Raw genomic sequence first — 18,932 nt, 5'->3', positions numbered from 1 at the left:
TAATTGACTTCCGCGATGTTCTTTTATATGAACGTTTAGAGACTTCAGGTGGGAAAATTTTGTGGACTAAGGGTTTTTAACACGTGATAAAGGCGTGAGCTCTGGGCCTGTTACTATGCCAATAATGCTGAGTTTTATTTTCTTTTAATGGTATAACCAAATATAATAATACGCACTTGATAAAATCAAGCACAAGTTATATTGAAAAGCTTGTTTTCTCTAGGGTCTATTTTATGAATTTTTCTTGTTAGAAAATGTTTGGTTTTAGGTACATTTACCCTTTTTTCATTTGTGACAATTACAAATTTGATGTTGCATTGTCATAGGCATGTAAGATTGTTAGGCCCAGAAAACGTAATAAAAAAAGAGTGTGGGGGGTAGAGTAAGAAAGGATAGAAGCGGAAGAATTACGTTTAAGGAAAAGCTTATCGCGTAGATTTATTTTAATTATTATTATTATATCTTTTTTTTTTAATTCGCGAGAAGTCCAATTTCTAATGTAGTTCCTGTACTCATCTATACTCATTTTTAGACCCACAAGTGATAATAGCGAGCCTCATAAACAGAAGGTGTTATTTTTATTACTTCCGAATGTGCAATCATAATATTTGATTTGCATTCGGAGTTCTCATCACCTACTATGACGATTTCATTAATTCCATTTTTTGAAGGTAACTCAATGACTTCTTCAAAAAATTTACTATTTGAATCGTCAGCATCGATGGAAGCAGCATTCTCGGAATCTATTACAACATATTCAATGATGTCAACCTCAGAATAGTCCATTACTGAACATTCGGATGATTTAATTTTATTTTCCTCTTTGCATTCCGCATCAATTTCCATACGTTCCTCTGGAATCTGTGCGTCTGCATCAGCAAAATTGTACTCGGGAAAGTCAAATATTAATGCATCGCTATTAGAATCCAAGCATTGTTCAGTTTTAATAGAAGTAATAATCATTTTGTGGTCACTAACCAATTCTTTGTTTTGTATGTTTCCTGTTTACGCGCATGTTCATATATATAACCTTCAAAGGTTGTCCAGTAGTTACATACTTTATATATATATCATATTCCGCGCCAAATGCAACACCCGGCTGAAAAAACTTGTACAAGAAAATGTACAAGTTCTTGTACATGTTCATCAATGAACTTGTACATTTTCTTGTACATGTTCAGGTAAATGTTCTTAAACAAGTTCAGAATCCGGAATTGGGACATGTTCTTGTACCAGAACTTGTACAAGATCCTGGACAAGAAAATATATTTGTACAAAAAATGTACATGTTCTTGTAAATATTTTTTGTGCAGGTTTTATGTACAAGTACTTTTACATGAACACGTTTATGTTCTTGTACAAAAACATTTGTTTAAAAATGTTTTTTAAAAAAATTTGAAATTTTAGTAAGTTGTAATTATTAAGACTCTTCACTTATGTATGCTAAAAATTATTGCGCAGCTGTAAGGCTTAGGAAACTACTGCGCAGCCTTTAAAGTTTTTTATTTAAAAATCATATAAACATGTACATGAAACCTGCACAAAAAAGATGTACAAGAACATGTACATTTTCTTGTACAAGTATATTTTTTTGGCCAGGATCAAGTGTGCCACTAAAACTGTTATGCTACCAAATATAGGCCTAAAGACACCGTTACTCAAAGGGTCGATGATATTGAAATTCAAGTTATGGAGAAGGTAATATTTCTGAAACTAATGCGATCTCTTCATGTTTGGCCGAATTGGAAGATCGTAATCATCGATCAAAAAATCTAATTATTTTCGGATCGCCTGATCACCTTAATGCTGATAAAGATAACGATTTGCACGTCGTCCTTCCAATTTTAAATTATCTCTCTACTAAACCGCTTCTCCATGATACTATTACATTGACACGTATTGGTAAACAGGCACAGGAGAGCTCCAAACAAAAAACTGTCAAAGTAACTCTGCAAGACCCCACCATGCCGATGGAAATTATTCGTGCCTTCGTTCGTCTCAAAACTTCGAACCGAATTCCCATGATAGGCGAGAATTGCCTATCAGCATTGCGCCAGATCGCACACCGTTTCAACAGTCTCAATTCACTACAGTGAGAAAAGAATTGATGGATCGAGTAGAGAAGGGAGAGAAGGGACTGGTTATTCGTTATCTACGAGGTATCCCCACTATTGTAGTGATACACAAACAAGCTAGGCCCGTCACTGTGTCTCGGCACTGAACTCAGATAATCATAAATTTAATGTTACGCAGTCTTTATATTATCAAAATGTTCGCGGCATCAACACAAAGATATTTGATGTTAGACATTTTCAAGATATTTATCTATATGATGTGTTTTCCCTATCAAAAAAATCCGCGTTTAAATCCACACGGATATACACGTTTAAATATACGTTTAAATTTTGGACAAGGATTCCACGTATAAATCCGCACATAAATATGCGTGGATTTTAAACTTTTAACTTTTCTTGCTGATTTAAAAAATCCGCGCTTAAAACAGCGAGGATTTTATGACTTTGAATTTTTGTTGCAAGAATATATCCACGCTTAAAAAAGCGAAGAATTTTTACCTTTGAATTTTTTTGTTGCAATAAAATATCCACGCTTAAAACAGCGACGTTATATTAACTTGTAATTTTTTGAGCTGAAATAATTAATCCACGCTTAAAAAAGCGACGTTATTTTAACTTGTAATTTTTTCAGCTGAAATAATTAATCCACGCTTAAAAAAGCGAGGATTTTTTAACTCGTAACTTTTTTTGCTGATATAAAAAATCCGCGCTTAAAACAGCGAGGATTTTTTGACTTTGAATTTTTGTTGCAATAACATATCCACGCTTAAAAAAGCGAGGATTTTTTATTTTAGAATTTTTATGTTGCAATAAAATATCCACGCTTAAAACAGCGAGGATTTTAAACTTGAAACTTTTCTGGCTGAGATAAAAAATCAACGCTTAATATGGCGAGGATTTTGGAGTTCTAACATTTATTGCAAAAAAAAGAATCGACGCTTAAAACAGCGAGGACTTTTTAACTCGTAACTTTTCTGGCTGATATAAAAAATCCGCGCTTAAATCAGCGATGATTTTTTGACTTTAAATTTTTGTTGCAATAACATATCCACGCTTAAAAAAGCGAGGATTTTTTATCTTTAAATTTTTTTGTTGCAATAAAATATCCACGCTTAAAACAGCGACGTTATATTAACTTGTAATTTTTTGAGCTGAAATAATTAATCCACGCTTAAAAAAGCGACGTTATTTTAACTTGTAATTTTTTCAGCTGAAATAATTAATCCACGCTTAAAAAAGCGAGGATTTTTTAACTCGTAACTTTTTTTGCTGATATAAAAAATCCGCGCTTAAAACAGCGAGGATTTTTTGACTTTGAATTTTTGTTGCAATAACATATCCACGCTTAAAAAAGCGAGGATTTTTTATTTTAGAATTTTTATGTTGCATTAAAATATCCACGCTTAAAACAGCGAGGATTTTAAACTTGAAACTTTTCTGGCTGAGATAAAAAATCAACGCTTAATATGGCGAGGATTTTGGAGTTCTAACATTTATTGCAAAAAAAAGAATCGACGCTTAAAACAGCGAGGACTTTTTAACTCGTAACTTTTCTGGCTGATATAAAAAATCCGCGCTTAAATCAGCGATGATTTTTTGACTTTAAATTTTTGTTGCAATAACATATCCACGCTTAAAAAAGCGAGGATTTTTTATCTTTAAATTTTTTTGTTGCAATAAAATATCCACGCTTAAAACAGCGAGGACTTTTTAACTCGCAACTTTTCTTGCTGATATAAAAAATCCGCGCCTAAAACAACGATGGATTTTTTTACTTTGAATTTTTGTTGCAATAATATACCCACGCTTAAAAAAGCGAGGATTTTTTATCTTTGAATTTTTTTGTTGCCATATAATATCCACGCTTAAAACAGCGAGGACTTTTTAACTTGTAACTTTTCTTGCTGATATAAAAAATCCGCGCTTAAAACAGCGAGGATTTTAAACTTGTAACATTTATAGCAAAAATTAAGAATCCACGCTTAAAACAGCGAGGACTTTTTAACTTGTATCTTTTCTTGCTGATATAAAAAATCCGCGCTTAAAACGGCGATGATTTTTTGACTTTGAATTTTTGTTGCAATAATATATCCACGCTTAAAAAAGCGAGGATTTTTTATCTTTGATTTTTTTTGTTGCAATACAATATCCATGCTTAAAACAGCGAGGACTTTTTTACTTGTAATTTTCTGATTTAAAATAATTAATGCACGCTTAAAACAGCGAGGGTTTTAAACTTGTAACATTTATTGCAAAAATAAAGAATCCACGCTTAAAACAGCGAGGATTTTTTAACTCGTAACTTTTTTTGCTGATATAAAAAATCCGCGCTTAAAACAGCGAGGATTTTTTGACTTTGAATTTTTGTTGCAATAACATATCCACGCTTAAAAAAGCGAGGATTTTTTATTTTAGAATTTTTATGTTGCATTAAAATATCCACGCTTAAAACAGCGAGGATTTTAAACTTGAAACTTTTCTGGCTGAGATAAAAAATCAACGCTTAATATGGCGAGGATTTTGGAGTTCTAACATTTATTGCAAAAAAAAGAATCGACGCTTAAAACAGCGAGGACTTTTTAACTCGTAACTTTTCTGGCTGATATAAAAAATCCGCGCTTAAATCAGCGATGATTTTTTGACTTTAAATTTTTGTTGCAATAACATATCCACGCTTAAAAAAGCGAGGATTTTTTATCTTTAAATTTTTTTGTTGCAATAAAATATCCACGCTTAAAACAGCGAGGACTTTTTAACTCGCAACTTTTCTTGCTGATATAAAAAATCCGCGCCTAAAACAACGATGGATTTTTTTACTTTGAATTTTTGTTGCAATAATATACCCACGCTTAAAAAAGCGAGGATTTTTTATCTTTGACTTTTTTTGTTGCCATATAATATCCACGCTTAAAACAGCGAGGACTTTTTAACTTGTAACTTTTCTTGCTGATATAAAAAATCCGCGCTTAAAACAGCGAGGATTTTAAACTTGTAACATTTATAGCAAAAATTAAGAATCCACGCTTAAAACAGCGAGGACTTTTTAACTTGTATCTTTTCTTGCTGATATAAAAAATCCGCGCTTAAAACGGCGATGATTTTTTGACTTTGAATTTTTGTTGCAATAATATATCCACGCTTAAAAAAGCGAGGATTTTTTACCTTTGATTTTTTTTGTTGCAATACAATATCCATGCTTAAAACAGCGAGGACTTTTTTACTTGTAATTTTCTGATTTAAAATAATTAATGCACGCTTAAAACAGCGAGGGTTTTAAACTTGTAACATTTATTGCAAAAATAAAGAATCCACGCTTAAAACAGCGAGGACTTTTTAACTCGTAACTTTTCTTGCTGATTTAAAAAATCCATGCTTAAAACAGCTAGGATTTTAAATACGTATCTTTTGAGCTAAAATAATAAATCCGCGGTTATAACAGAGAGGATGTTTTACCTTTGAATTTTTTTTGTTGCAATAAAATATCCACGCTTAAAACAGCGTGGATTTTTAAACTTGTAACTTTTCTTGCTGAAATAATAAATCCACGCTTAAATCTGCGAGTTTTTTTATCTTTGAATTTTTTTGTTGCAATAATATATCCACGCTTAAAACAGCGTCGATTTTTGATTTGTAACTTTTCTTGCACTAATAAAAAATCCATTCTGAAAACAGCGAGGATTTTTTAACTATGTTACACTGTAGAAAAGCAGGTTATACTCGACTGTATCTTGGAATATAATTATGTATTATGTTAAACCTAATAAGAAAACCTACATTTATCTGTTTTAATCAAAGTAAATTGATATCGGCAGTTAGTGATTAAAATTAATGATTGATAAATGTCAGAAAATCTACTACACTGAGAGAAATGGGTGGTAAGATTTTGATGGTTAAATTAGATGTTATCTGATACCATCATTATGCTACTCGGTACTTGTTACTATGTATATATAGTACCCCGTATTATCTATTTCTCTCCATGTAAATACAATTTTTTGCGTTTCTTAAGAGTCCTACTTTAAAAACTCTAAGACAAGGTTTACTATTCTCTTTAACAGATTTTTATTTCAAATAACAGAACCACTTTTTTGTTAAGTTTTATATCTCAGCAATAAATTAGCAGTTCTTGTCTTCAAATATATTTTTAATCGATTTTTGTTTGCTCTACTGTTACAAAAATGTAAGTTTATAACACAGAAAATTTTAATCAATTGTCAGTCATTTTTTGATCATTTCAGGGGTTTACTAAATTTTTTTGCCCTAAAATAGAAGGTTTTTAAAAGATCGTGTACTCATAAGTTTTAAAATATAATTGATCAAAAGTTTTTACATGTTACTATATACGTCAAGAACTATTTAAAAAAAATTGCGATCTTAAAAAATATTATTATGCTCCTTCTACAGAGGTCGCTATGTACACTGGTACTCGGGGGTTATTGGGGTCGCTGATTACGAATATGTCAGAATTTAAAAATTCAAAATGGCGGATCCAATATGGCGGACGAAAATTTTAAAACTAATCGGATTTGCTCGAAAATAATGAAATGATATAAATATGATGAATTGTCCGTACTGGGTCCATGACCATGTCGTATTTATTATCAGCAAACCAAAAAACCTTTTTTATATTTGAATTTTCGAATTCTGTCATCATATTCGTAATCAGCGACCCCATAAACCCCCGAGTAGGACATTTGGAGCCAATCTAAACACTTTTTAAAAAACTTGTCAGCCATATTGGATCCGCCATTTTGAATTTTTAAAATCTGACATTAAATTCGTAATCAGAGACCCCACTAACCCCGGAGTAACGAATTTCAAGCAAATCCATTCGCTCGGTTTATCGTGGGCACGAAAGGGTTAATTATACGATCTGTAGACGCATATATATATATATATGTATTTTGTTAAATAACTGAAGATTATGAGCGAATTACAATCTAATGATTTAACCACACATTCTTAACATACTTTCCTATCAAAAAATGAAAAAAAAAAAATTCGATTTTTTTGACCAAAAAAATTTAGGAAACCCCTTCATATTGACAGTTACATTATTAATGAACCTTATCTGGAAAATTTCAAGATATATGTCCTCAATTTTATTTCTTAATCTGTGACGCGTCGCGAAGAAAAGTACCTTAGAAGCAAATGAATGGTTATGTTTACCACAGTTTTACCTTAATTGAAAGTTTCTTTTCGTTTCTGCAACATCAAAACCAGTTTTTATTGATTGTTTTAGATATAATGAAGACCTAAACATCATTGGTTTGCATTAAAATTTAATCCTCTTTCTGTATTTTAACTTAAAAATTTCAAAATATAACCTATATTTTTTTGCTTCTAAGGTCCCTTTCTCGATGTTTTGCAACGATAAATTATATTATTACAAATTTTAAAAATTAAAATACAATGTTATATAATATCTAACAGAACTACATGTTTACAAACAGATTTTAATACCTATACAAAAATATATAATTTAATATATTTACAATATTATTTGTGAAAATTTAATATGTAGTCGTTCGCAGAATATTTTATGTATTACATATGTTTTTATGTAAGCGTTCAAATTTTAATTTTTTAAAAATTATAACTCTCATTTCAACTCTCAACTTTCATTTCATAATTGCAATGATTCTTAATTATTTCTCTGTCTTTAAGATAATGTTTTCGAGAAAACATTATAGATGTTATTTTAGAGACAAGCAACGAAAAATCGAGATGAAACGAAGTTGTATTTATAATGGGAATTGATACATGTATGTGACCGGGTTTTCTAAGTTTTAACGATATTTTCTCAAACCTCAAATATGAATACCAAAACCATTAAAAAAAATTCGAGCTAAATTCAGTTCTCTAGGACATCAGCAAGACGTTTTAATTAAATTTTAAATTTTCATATTTTGACTTTTGTAAAACAAATTGTTTATAACAATAACACTGATGTTCAAAAAATTATTTAACCATAAAAATCGTGTTCAGCGTAAAAAAATACATAAGGAACACTTATCTAGGTCCTTTGAAATATAAAATGTTTCAAGAAATCTATTTTAATTAGTAGTAAAACTTAAAACGCGTTTTTCTCGAAAAGTTGATTTTGGTCGGTAGCACCGTTTTCTCAGACCCGGTCACGTATATGATTTTTGTTAAATAAAATTGTATGTATAAAAAGTGTTATGTGTTAATTATATTTCATGCAAATGGAGTTTATCTTTTAATTTTATTGTTTTTAATATGATAATTATTCATTGTATTCAGCTTTTGCTTTGTATAAATTAAAGGAAACATGAATATTTTTTTAAAAATTTTGTAGACAAAATGAACAAATTAAGGATTTGTTGAATTTTCATATGCTAAAGGTAATATTTTTTCTTTAATAATCAAACTATGTTTAATGAAAATATTAACTAACGTAATATCTTTTTAATTAAATAATTTGACTGCTATAATATAGTATAAAATTCAAATGTAACATTTTAGCGTTACGAATACATTAAATTTAAACTAATATAAAATTATCAAACTAATATTTAAAATTCATTAATTTGTTTAATTGCACTTTATTTGTATTAACTTGTCACTTGTCAAACTCTTAAATAATTTTTTTCATTCATTTATTCATATGAGAATGAAATAAAAAATGTAAAAATTTAAAATCGTGGTCCAAGACGAGTCACTGAAAATTTAATAGAGAAAGAAAAATTAGAAACCGATTTTTGCAAAAAATGTAAAAAACAGAAAAAACGCATGTCCAACTAATCAAAGCGAAATTGAATAATAATCTAATGAAAATAAAGATATGTGTAGAAATTAATCCGGAGATCAAAGATAAGAGTGAGAAAACATCCAGCCAGTCAAAGAAAATGAAAATAGGTTTCGGCCACTAAAGGCAAGATCAGAAAATAATGTTATAATCAGCAAAACAATATCGACCCAGTGAAAATAAAATAAAAAAAATAAAAAAAAAGCTGTAGACAAAAGAAATCCACCATTTTAAAGAAACAGTGTAAAGTAATTCAACCAATAGACGCAATAATAGAAAATTATTTAGTCAGTAAAGACAATATAAAATTGATGTGACTATCAAAGCTAATGACAAGAATAGGGAAAACATCTTACCAATATAGGAAGACTAAAAAATAAACCTACATCTGCAGCCAAGAGCAAAATACAAAATGTTGCTATTAAAAACAATAGGAGAAAATGATTCTGTAGCCGAAAAGTAATAAATAATGAAAGTAACAATGCGAAAGAAGAAAACACTCCAATCAATGAAGGCAAGAAATGAAAATTTTCCAATCATAGAAGAAATACGTAGAAAAATGTCCAGCCAATAAGGACAAAAACCAGGAAGAAAAAATGAGCGGATTATTGAATTCAAAGGTAAAAAATAATTTCTGTAATACGCACCAGAGTAGAAAATGATGTGAAAACTGATGTTAAAAGTAAAATACAATCACGATAATAAAGGAAAAAGTAGAAAATGATGTAGCCAGTATTAGCAAAATAAAAATCACTGTTTTTCCTACTGTTGTTTATCAAACATGGAGAACAATTAGAATAATATGATAGAAACATTTCAGGAGTCCTAATAAATAGCAGATAGTATAGTTTTTCAGAAAATACTATTTATGTTTCGGAAACAATTCGTTTAGCGCTTAGAAATAAAACATGTTAGGCATAGAGCAAATATAAGCCTCATCTTGTACTTTAAAAAAGATAACTATTTTTTCTAAACATTCAACAGGTATTGCTACAACAACTTCTTCTGACCCAGTTACCTTATGAAGGTATGGATATAAACCGTCGTCGATATCGTCTGTAACAATTTTTCGAACAACGGCGTATTCTCTTTCAAGCTTTTCATCAATAATAAACTCACGAAGTTTTACGAAACGACCATTTTGTAATTCGGCAAAACTATTGTTCGATCGATTATTATGTTGGACATTCGGAGAATAAAGACACTTGTCTTTCACCATTTTTTTATAAGACAACGCTTCAGATGTAAGTCCTAGTATTTGAACCCAATTTGGATTTGGTTTTCTTGGAGCTCCAAAATATCTACATGAATTTATTTTAGATGTTTTTTGTGTATTTCTACTCTGTAAACGAGAACAGTACATTTGTACACGTGGTGAAGACATAGGAAAAATAGAATTCGTAAGAATCAAATCACTCTGGTGCATAGAAAGTTTTCGACAGATTTGATTAGTAACACCGTTGGCAGCCTTGATCATTTTTAATAAATCTCCATTTCCTGTTTCAAATGGAAAAGCATTGTGTGCCCATGATGGACCCCAAGTTTCTAATGATTTAGGCCAGTGCCATACCTTATGAACATTGTATGTCATGGCTTCTTTCGAATAAATTTTTTCAACATCTACAACAAAGCTTTTGAACAGATATTCATGACGTTCTAAATCTAATCTTGTTATGATAGGTTTTAGAGATATATAAAATGTTTCTACAAAAAGAGCCCAATGTTTCAAGCGCATTATACTTTTTCTATCATTTCTGCCTATAAATAATCGCATAATCGGTATACTAAAATATAATATCCAATTCTCCCATTCTTTTGCTTTCCAATATGTTCGATCACTTATTGATCTAGTTAATCGCATAGACTGATGAGGAACTGAAATCGATTCTAATATTTTGTCTACTATTTTTAAATTTGCAGGAGTTAATCTTTGAACCCAGTAATCAGTAAATTGCTCTCCTAAACCTAAACGGACAAAGTGCATGTCTTCTGGTACAAATCCATCTATCATCTCAAAACTTTTTAATAAATTTAGTGGTGAAACGTGTTGGATACCATATGGAAATTCTTCTTTTTTGTTTTGTGCACTAAGGTTTTCTGAAGATGTTACTAAAACACAATTAGATTCAGAAGTATTTACATGTTCTACATTAATATTATTGTTATTAGTAACTTCTTCAGAGGTAGGTGGCAGTGCTTTAGCCAAAGTATCCTTATTTATAATGTAGTCAAGACATTTAAAAAAATTTGCTTCATTTCTCTCTTTAGGCACTTTCTCCGTAATAGGATATTTTACACAACCTCCAGTGTCAGATTCATTTCTTACATACTCCCCTTTTTGCAAACACCAACTACATCCATAATAACCGTTGTATTGTTTAATTCCCTGCATAGGAGCTCGTGCAACGGAATCAACAGCACAGCAAATTGCAAAAGGTTTAATTAATCGTACATCACCTTGAATATTACATTCTACTCCTAAATTCGATAATTCATTCATTTCATCGACAAAACCTTTTAAGAGAACGTTCATATCTGGTTTTGATTTACCAAACCATAATGCGCTTACAATGACATTTGTTGTTCTAACTTCCAGAGGTAACTCATTGATAATTACTTGCACCGGATAAATTGAGAAATTGCTACTATCGAAAGTAGGCGCCCCATCACAATTGAAAGTAAATGATACATAACGTTTTCTATCTTCAGGGAGTAAACTATCAAGAAACCTTTGGTAAGCCATTCCATCATAAATATCACTAAACACTCCTCTTTCGTAAACTCTTTCCATTACCGAATTGTAGTAATGATCATACTTTTCTAATAAACTTTTAATATTATTTTTAATATTAAATGTCGCAAAAAAGTTATTGAAATTTTTGCCATTAACGGAAAAAGTTTTTTCACAAAAATAACATTGTTTTTCTCGATTTGACCGGACAAATACACCAGCGTAATTTTTACAATCAGGACATATAGCGTGGTATTTTACAAATTCTGATGAAAAAAATAATTTGTCAATAAAATAACCAGAATCCGGTAGTACTTTAGTGACAAAAATGCAATTTACTGCTTTAAATAATTGAATGACGGCAGAATGTGATAGTTCATTTACGATTGCGTATTTGAGAAGCATTAGTAGTAGTTCTCCTTGGCTCACAGCTATTGGCGTGGTAATAGTTTCTAATATTTGTGGCGATTGTAATTTTTTCTGTAATTCGTTATTTGTCACATTTTCGACACCTACAGGAAAGTCATTTAAATTCGAAGCATTTTCTTCATTATCATGAATAGAATCTTGATACTCTGAACTTGAGACACTCTAAAAAAACGTTTTCACATTAATCTTTTTAATGTTAATAAAAATATTTACTATACAAATTTTCATTTCTATTTACGTATATTATACTATAAATGAAGGAAATAATATTTTTAATAAATAAATGTAAATGTAGGTACAAGGCAGTTTCTAATTTATATTATAAGGGAGTTTATATATTTATAAGGAAATATAAATTTGATCAAACTTGTGTATGTAATTACTTGGTTTTTAGACCCAGTTATTGATAGAGTGCTAAACAGCAGAACAGATAGTGATGGGTTAGTGGAAATTGTCTAGACAATGAAAAAATCGTGGAGGAAAATTATAAAGTATTAAAAGGTATCAAAAAGGATTCAAATGCGGCGCTAGATAAAATAAGTAGGAAGCTGAGAGAATATTAAAAAAGGGGAATAGAAAATGGACAGAGAATTAAAGTATTTTATGAGAGAGTTTAAAGAAATGTGGGAGAGATAAGGAAGTAGTTGGAGGATTGAGAAGGATGAGGTTTGGAATGTGATTGGAGATTTAGAGAAGGATAGAAAGAAAGGGAGGAAAAAGGACAATGTGAGATATGTAAGGATGAAAGAGTTAAAGAGAAAATTTAAATAAGGAGGTTAAAGATGCAAAGGTTAACGGAAAGGTGGAAGAAAAGGTAAAGGATAGAAGGAAAAAGATTATTGTTGAAGGTATAAGTGCGGGAGTAGATACTGGTAAGGAATAGGCGGAAAAGTGGATGAGAAAAATTGAAGTAGATATTAACATTAGGACAGTGAGAGGAATAGGAGGAAAGTCCGAAAGTTTAGGAAATAATGAAGGCCAAAAGGAAGTTACAGAGGAGGATTAAAAAAATTAAAAAATATTAAACTTGGAGGATTGGTGATTAGCTGTTTTGAAGAGAGTTAGAAGAACAGTGAGAATAAGGTAATAGGGTGATCTAGAAAAGACAATGTTTTTGGGTAATTGAAAAAAGTGGATTGTAAATTTTGAGTCAGGGCAGGTAGTGGATAAAGTATGGAATTGGGAGTTCAAGGTAAACGTGACAAAAAATGCAGATGATTGTGCGGAGATGAAGATATGTATACCAAGGAGAATACAAAGAGGGGAAGAGTTTTTTTTACTATAGTGAGAGTTTATAGAAAGAGGGGAGAAAAACGTTAAAGGTTTGGATGGAGTGCGGCAGAGATAAAAGGATGATAACAGAAGATTTGAAACATGGACAGGTGAACTTGAGAGAAGGGAGTGTTTTGTAGAGATAGAGAAATATGTAAGAGGATCGAAACATAAGGCAATTGATAAGGAAGGGAGGAAAATGTTTGAATAATTGATTGAAAAAGAATAGGATATTATTAATGACTGAATAAAGGGGATGAGTTTGAAGAATTTACAAATGTAGGCAGAGGGCATTTTGTATTTAACTATGTGTTGGGTAATGGTAATATAAGAGATATTGTGACTTGAATGTAGGGAGGGGTGGAAATGGGATCGGAGAATTTTCCTTCAATAGTAGGGTTAAGGGGGGTAGATCAAGGTAGGAAAGAAAGAAGGATGGAAAAACAGGAATGGGGAAATAAAAATTAAGATCGAGAAAATAAGTTACGGAAATATGGGGTCAGAATGAATGAATTGGTTAAGGGGAAATGCGAGAAAAGAGCATTGATTGTGGTTGAAAGTTTAGAAAGAATAAAAAAGGGGTTATTAATAAGGTGAAATTTGATATAAGAAAGTAGTATAAAAGAAAATGGAAGGCGAAGGGTTGGTATTATAAAGAATGTGAGGATAGTAGAATAGAAGTTAGGTAAACAGGCGGACCAAGGGATTAGTAAGGAAGAGGTAGAAGCGATAAGAAAATTAAAAAGAGGAATAGGAAAAAAGGAGATTTTAAGAATAAGGCTGGAAGAGACAGTAAGCGAGTTGGACTGAAAAACAAATAATAAAAATAGTTTTACGAGGGCTAGGGTTGCATTGGACAATATATATATATATTTTAAATTTTCTGGCAAATAGAAATCTGAGAAGAAAAAAAGGCAGGTTGGAAGCAATATTTGTAGATTTTAATGTGGTCTTCCCTTCGCTTAATAGGGGAACTTTATGAAGTGTTATAAAGAAAATGGCGATTGTGTCATAATTAATAGAAAGAATTAAGGATATGTACGTAGATACGAAGGAAAGAGTTAAGATAAGAGAAAAATTGGTCAAGTACGAGTTAGACTCGCTTACCTAGGGTTTCGTTCACGATTATTTTCCAGTGGGCAAAAAACCATGTTCGTTCTAAAAACGTATTAAGAACGTTTTTACAACGTTTCATGTCTGCCAAATAATGTTCTGGAACATTATTTGAACATCCATGTTCTTAAAATGTTTCAGAACATTATTTGGCGGACATGAAACGTTCTAAAAACGTCTTTAAAACGTTTTTAGAACGAACATGGTTTTTTGCCCACTGGGTTAAATTTAAATATTTAAATATAATATTTTAAAGGGTTTGGCTATATTTTTCGTGAAATTAAATATGTGTACCAAGTTTCAGCTTCTTAGCTCCAAAACTGTAAAAATTAAAATGGGGAGAACAAGCTTTTTTCAGAAATTTCGAGTTTTGGAATATAACTATATTCAATTTAATTCCAATCGGGTTCTCTATAATTTTCCTGTAATCTACTTGCAAAATTACATAAGTATACTAAATTTGAACATCCTAGCTCCAAAACTGTAAAAGTGAATTGGAGACACGCTTTTTTCCGAAATTTCGAGTTTTTATACTATAGTTATATTAAATTCAATGCCAATCGGGTTCGCTATAATTTTCCTTTAATCTACTCGCGAAAATACGTATGTATACCAAATTTGAGCATCCTAGCTCCAAAACTGTGAAAATTAGGGGGGGCACACTCTTTTCCGCAATTTCGTGTTTTTGTTTGTACTATAACTATATTAAATTCAATTCCAATCTGGTTCGCTATAATTTTCCTTTAATCTTCTCGGGAAAATACGTATGTATACCAAATTTGAGCCCAATCGGTTAAAATGGCTAGATTTTAGAGGGGGGGGGGCTGGATTTTGTGGACGGACATGAGTGAAACCATAAGGGTTCCGTTTCGGTTCACTGCGTGAACGGAACCCTAAAAATTGAGAGAAGAATTCTGGTTGGGGAGAGGATTAAGACAGGGATGTCTGTCGTGCCCGATCCTGTTGATTACTGACTTGGAGGAAAGTCTAGAGAGCTAGAGGAAAGGGTGGTCAGTTTGATTCTATGATATGGAAGTGTGGATTTGGAGTGAGAAAGAAAGAGTGGAAGCGATGCATGATAGCTTTTTAAGTAAGGCGATAGGGGTAAGCAAAAGATGTCTGCGATACATGTTGAAAGAGGAATTAAATAAAAAGGGAATTAGTGTGAAACAAAATATCGTACTTTTTAAATTTTTGCCCTTGTTTTTGCAATTTAAATTGTTTAAAAAATTGATTAAATATTAATATAAAATCATAATATAAGTTTAGACGATAGCGGTATAACTGTAAAATTAGACATAAAAATTGCAGCTTAATCGGTGTAATAGTTTTTTTAAAGATGTCAGTCAGGTTTAAAAAACGTTGTTTTGAGAAAAATCGAGTTTACGAAAACATGTCATTTTTCAAGAAAATCCCCCCTTACGCGTCAGGATATATTATATACATGCTTTTATATACATATGTATACCCTGTTCCAGGAAAGATCGATATTTTTCTGCGCATCTTGTTGTAAAAGGGTGTATTTTTAAGTGAAAAAGGCGTTTTCTAGATTTTTTTCTGACAAACATAGCCAATGATATGAAAAGGATTGTAACATGTGTTGCTTTTCCTGTAACTAAAATCAAGCAAACATATTTAAAATTTTTGTGACCTGCGAGCCTGGTCTCCAAAAGGCAGTCAGAAGGGTCTTTTATGGTTTTATGGTTTGTCATTGCAAAATTAAAAATTGTTGGAATTTAAAAAAATAATTGTATAAATATTATATTTGTAATGTACAGGTTAAAACAATTACAACGGTATAAAATTTTTTGCAAATACTGTAAGATTAGAGTTTGTACATATGTAAATCATGAAATTATATAACTTTTCCAAAAGCAAATTTTAATATTTAGACGTAAAAATTTATATCGTTGGAATCGTCAAAATCTGCAAATGGTAAATTTAATATTTAAAAAATTATTTCTTTGGATTTAAATATTTTTTATTTTGCACCAAAATGCCATAAAATCTGAACGACCCTAAAATGGATAAAAAAATTTTGTTGTCAATACACATGTTTCTTCAAATTTAAAATAAATTGAAAGAGAAAGCTTATTTGCTGAAACGGAAAATAATTGAAATTCGTCACTCGGGGGTTTTCGGGGTCGCTGATTACGAATATGATGTTAGTTTTTAAAAATTTTAAATGGCGGATGACTTTTTTAAAAATTGATCGGATTCGCTTGAAAATCGTTACTCAGGGGTTTTTGGGATCGCTGATTACAAATATGATGTTAGTTTTTAAAAATTTTTAATGGAGGATCCAATATGGAGGACAACATTTAAAATTTGTTCGAATTTGTGTAAAACTCAAAAAATTCGTTGACACCGAAAATGAGATCACTGATTAAGAATTTGATGTTCGTTTTCCGAAATTCAAAATGTAGGATTTAATATAGTGGACGTAGTTTAAAAAAATGTTTGGATTCACATATTAATTTATACTTTAGGGGTATTTTGGGGTCGATGATTAGGAAACAGAAGGGTTTCTGAATCTCTATGTAAAAAGAGATTTAAAAGACCATAATATACCTATTTGTATTAAAATCATACATTTAAAAATTCTGAAAAGCAAATCCGTATAATTTGTAAACAACTCATCCGCCATATTGGATCTGCCATTTTGAATTTTTAAAAACTAACATCGGATTCGTAATCAGCGACTCCAAAAACCCCCGAGTAACGAATTTCAAGCGAATCCGATCAATTTTTAAAAAAGTCATCCGCCATATTGGATCTGCCATTTTGAATTTTTAAAAACTAACATCGGATTCGTAAACAGCGACCCCAAAAACCCCCGAGTAACGAATTTCAAGCGAATCCGATCAATTTTTAAAAAAGTCATCCGCCATACTGGATCCGCCATTTTGAATTTTTAAAAACTAACAGCGGATTCGTAATCAGCGACCACGAAAACCCCTGAGTAACGAGTTTCAAACGAATTTGATTAATTTTAGAAAAGTTTGTCAAATTTGATTTTGTTGTACTTTTTTTTGTCAAAGTACCTAACTTTGAAGTGAAATTGTTAAAAAACTAATGCAGCTAGAAAGCTGCGGTTTAATGCGTTCGAAAGAGCGGCTTATTTACTATAAGAATCAATAAAAAAAATGAAAATCGATTTTTTCGGACCGTAGGTCCCTTTTAACTGTCCGTGTCACATATGAGATCCCGTATAATATCACTTATGGTTTCTCATATGAGATACTACATGATATCTTATGAGAATCCTATATGAGATCTCATATAGTATCTCACATAGGAATACGTAATAGTTATTTAAAAAAAGATATTAGACATATTTCAGGTTTTAAACATAAAATATATTTTTTTTATATAAAATGAACTCAACATCACAAATTTTATTTTTCAAATTTCAACCCAATATCATATGGGAATATATATATATATATATATATATATATATATATATATATATATATATATATATATATATATATATATATATATGACATTGATATAAAATAATCCTTTATTATCCTTTATTATATTAAAATCCTTTATTGTATTAAAACAAAGTCCGACCAACCGACCGACCGACCGACCGACACCATTCAGGAAAATTTTTTTATTTTTAAATAAAACCAACTATTACTTATGCTTATGTTATATATTATTATTAACAATTTCACATTTACTTACACATATACACAAAGTACATACACATGTATACTTACACATATGAATACATGTATATATATATATATATACATATGACATTGATATAAAATAATCCTTTATTATCCTTTATTATATTAAAATCCTTTATTATATTAAAACAAAGTCCGACCAACCGACCGACACCATTCAGGAAAATTTTTTTATTTTTAAATAAAACCAACTATTACTTATGCTTATGTTATCTATTATTATTAACAATTTCACATTTACTTACACATATACACAAAGTAGATACACATGTATACTTACACATATGAATACATGTATATATATATATATATATATATATATATATACATATGACATTGATATACAATAATCCTTTATTATCCTTTATTATTTTAAAATCCTTTATTATATTAAAACAAAGTCCGACCAACCGACCGACCGACCGACCGACACCATTCAGGAAAATTTTTTTATTTTTAAATAAAACCAACTATTACTTAGGCTTATGTTATATATTATTATTAACAACTAGCGGTGTGTCCTCGCTCGCTAACGCTCGCTCCGGTGAAATTTATTTTTTTATTTGCTTAATTAATTTTTTCTATTTATTTTATGTATAAATATATTATTTATTTTTATCTGAAGTGCTTATGTACTTAGTCCCTTAGTAGTTAATTTTATAATTAATAATGTTACGAATCAAGAAAATTATTTAAACTTTAAATTAACCAATAAAACTAATTAAATTAAAATCGGTGGACTTTCGAGATGGTCCTAAATTTATTGGTTCTCAGAGGTCCAAACTGCCAAGGCCTGTATGGACTTGTTTTTACTTATGGAGATCGATATGGGGCCA

Source organism: Leptopilina boulardi, unplaced genomic scaffold, assembly GCF_019393585.1.
Source record: "Leptopilina boulardi isolate dan_hultmark-lab unplaced genomic scaffold, ZJU_Lbou_2.1 LbouV2_90, whole genome shotgun sequence".
NCBI classification, from domain to species: domain Eukaryota; kingdom Metazoa; phylum Arthropoda; class Insecta; order Hymenoptera; family Figitidae; genus Leptopilina; species Leptopilina boulardi.
This window is presented reverse-complemented; position numbering follows the sequence as displayed.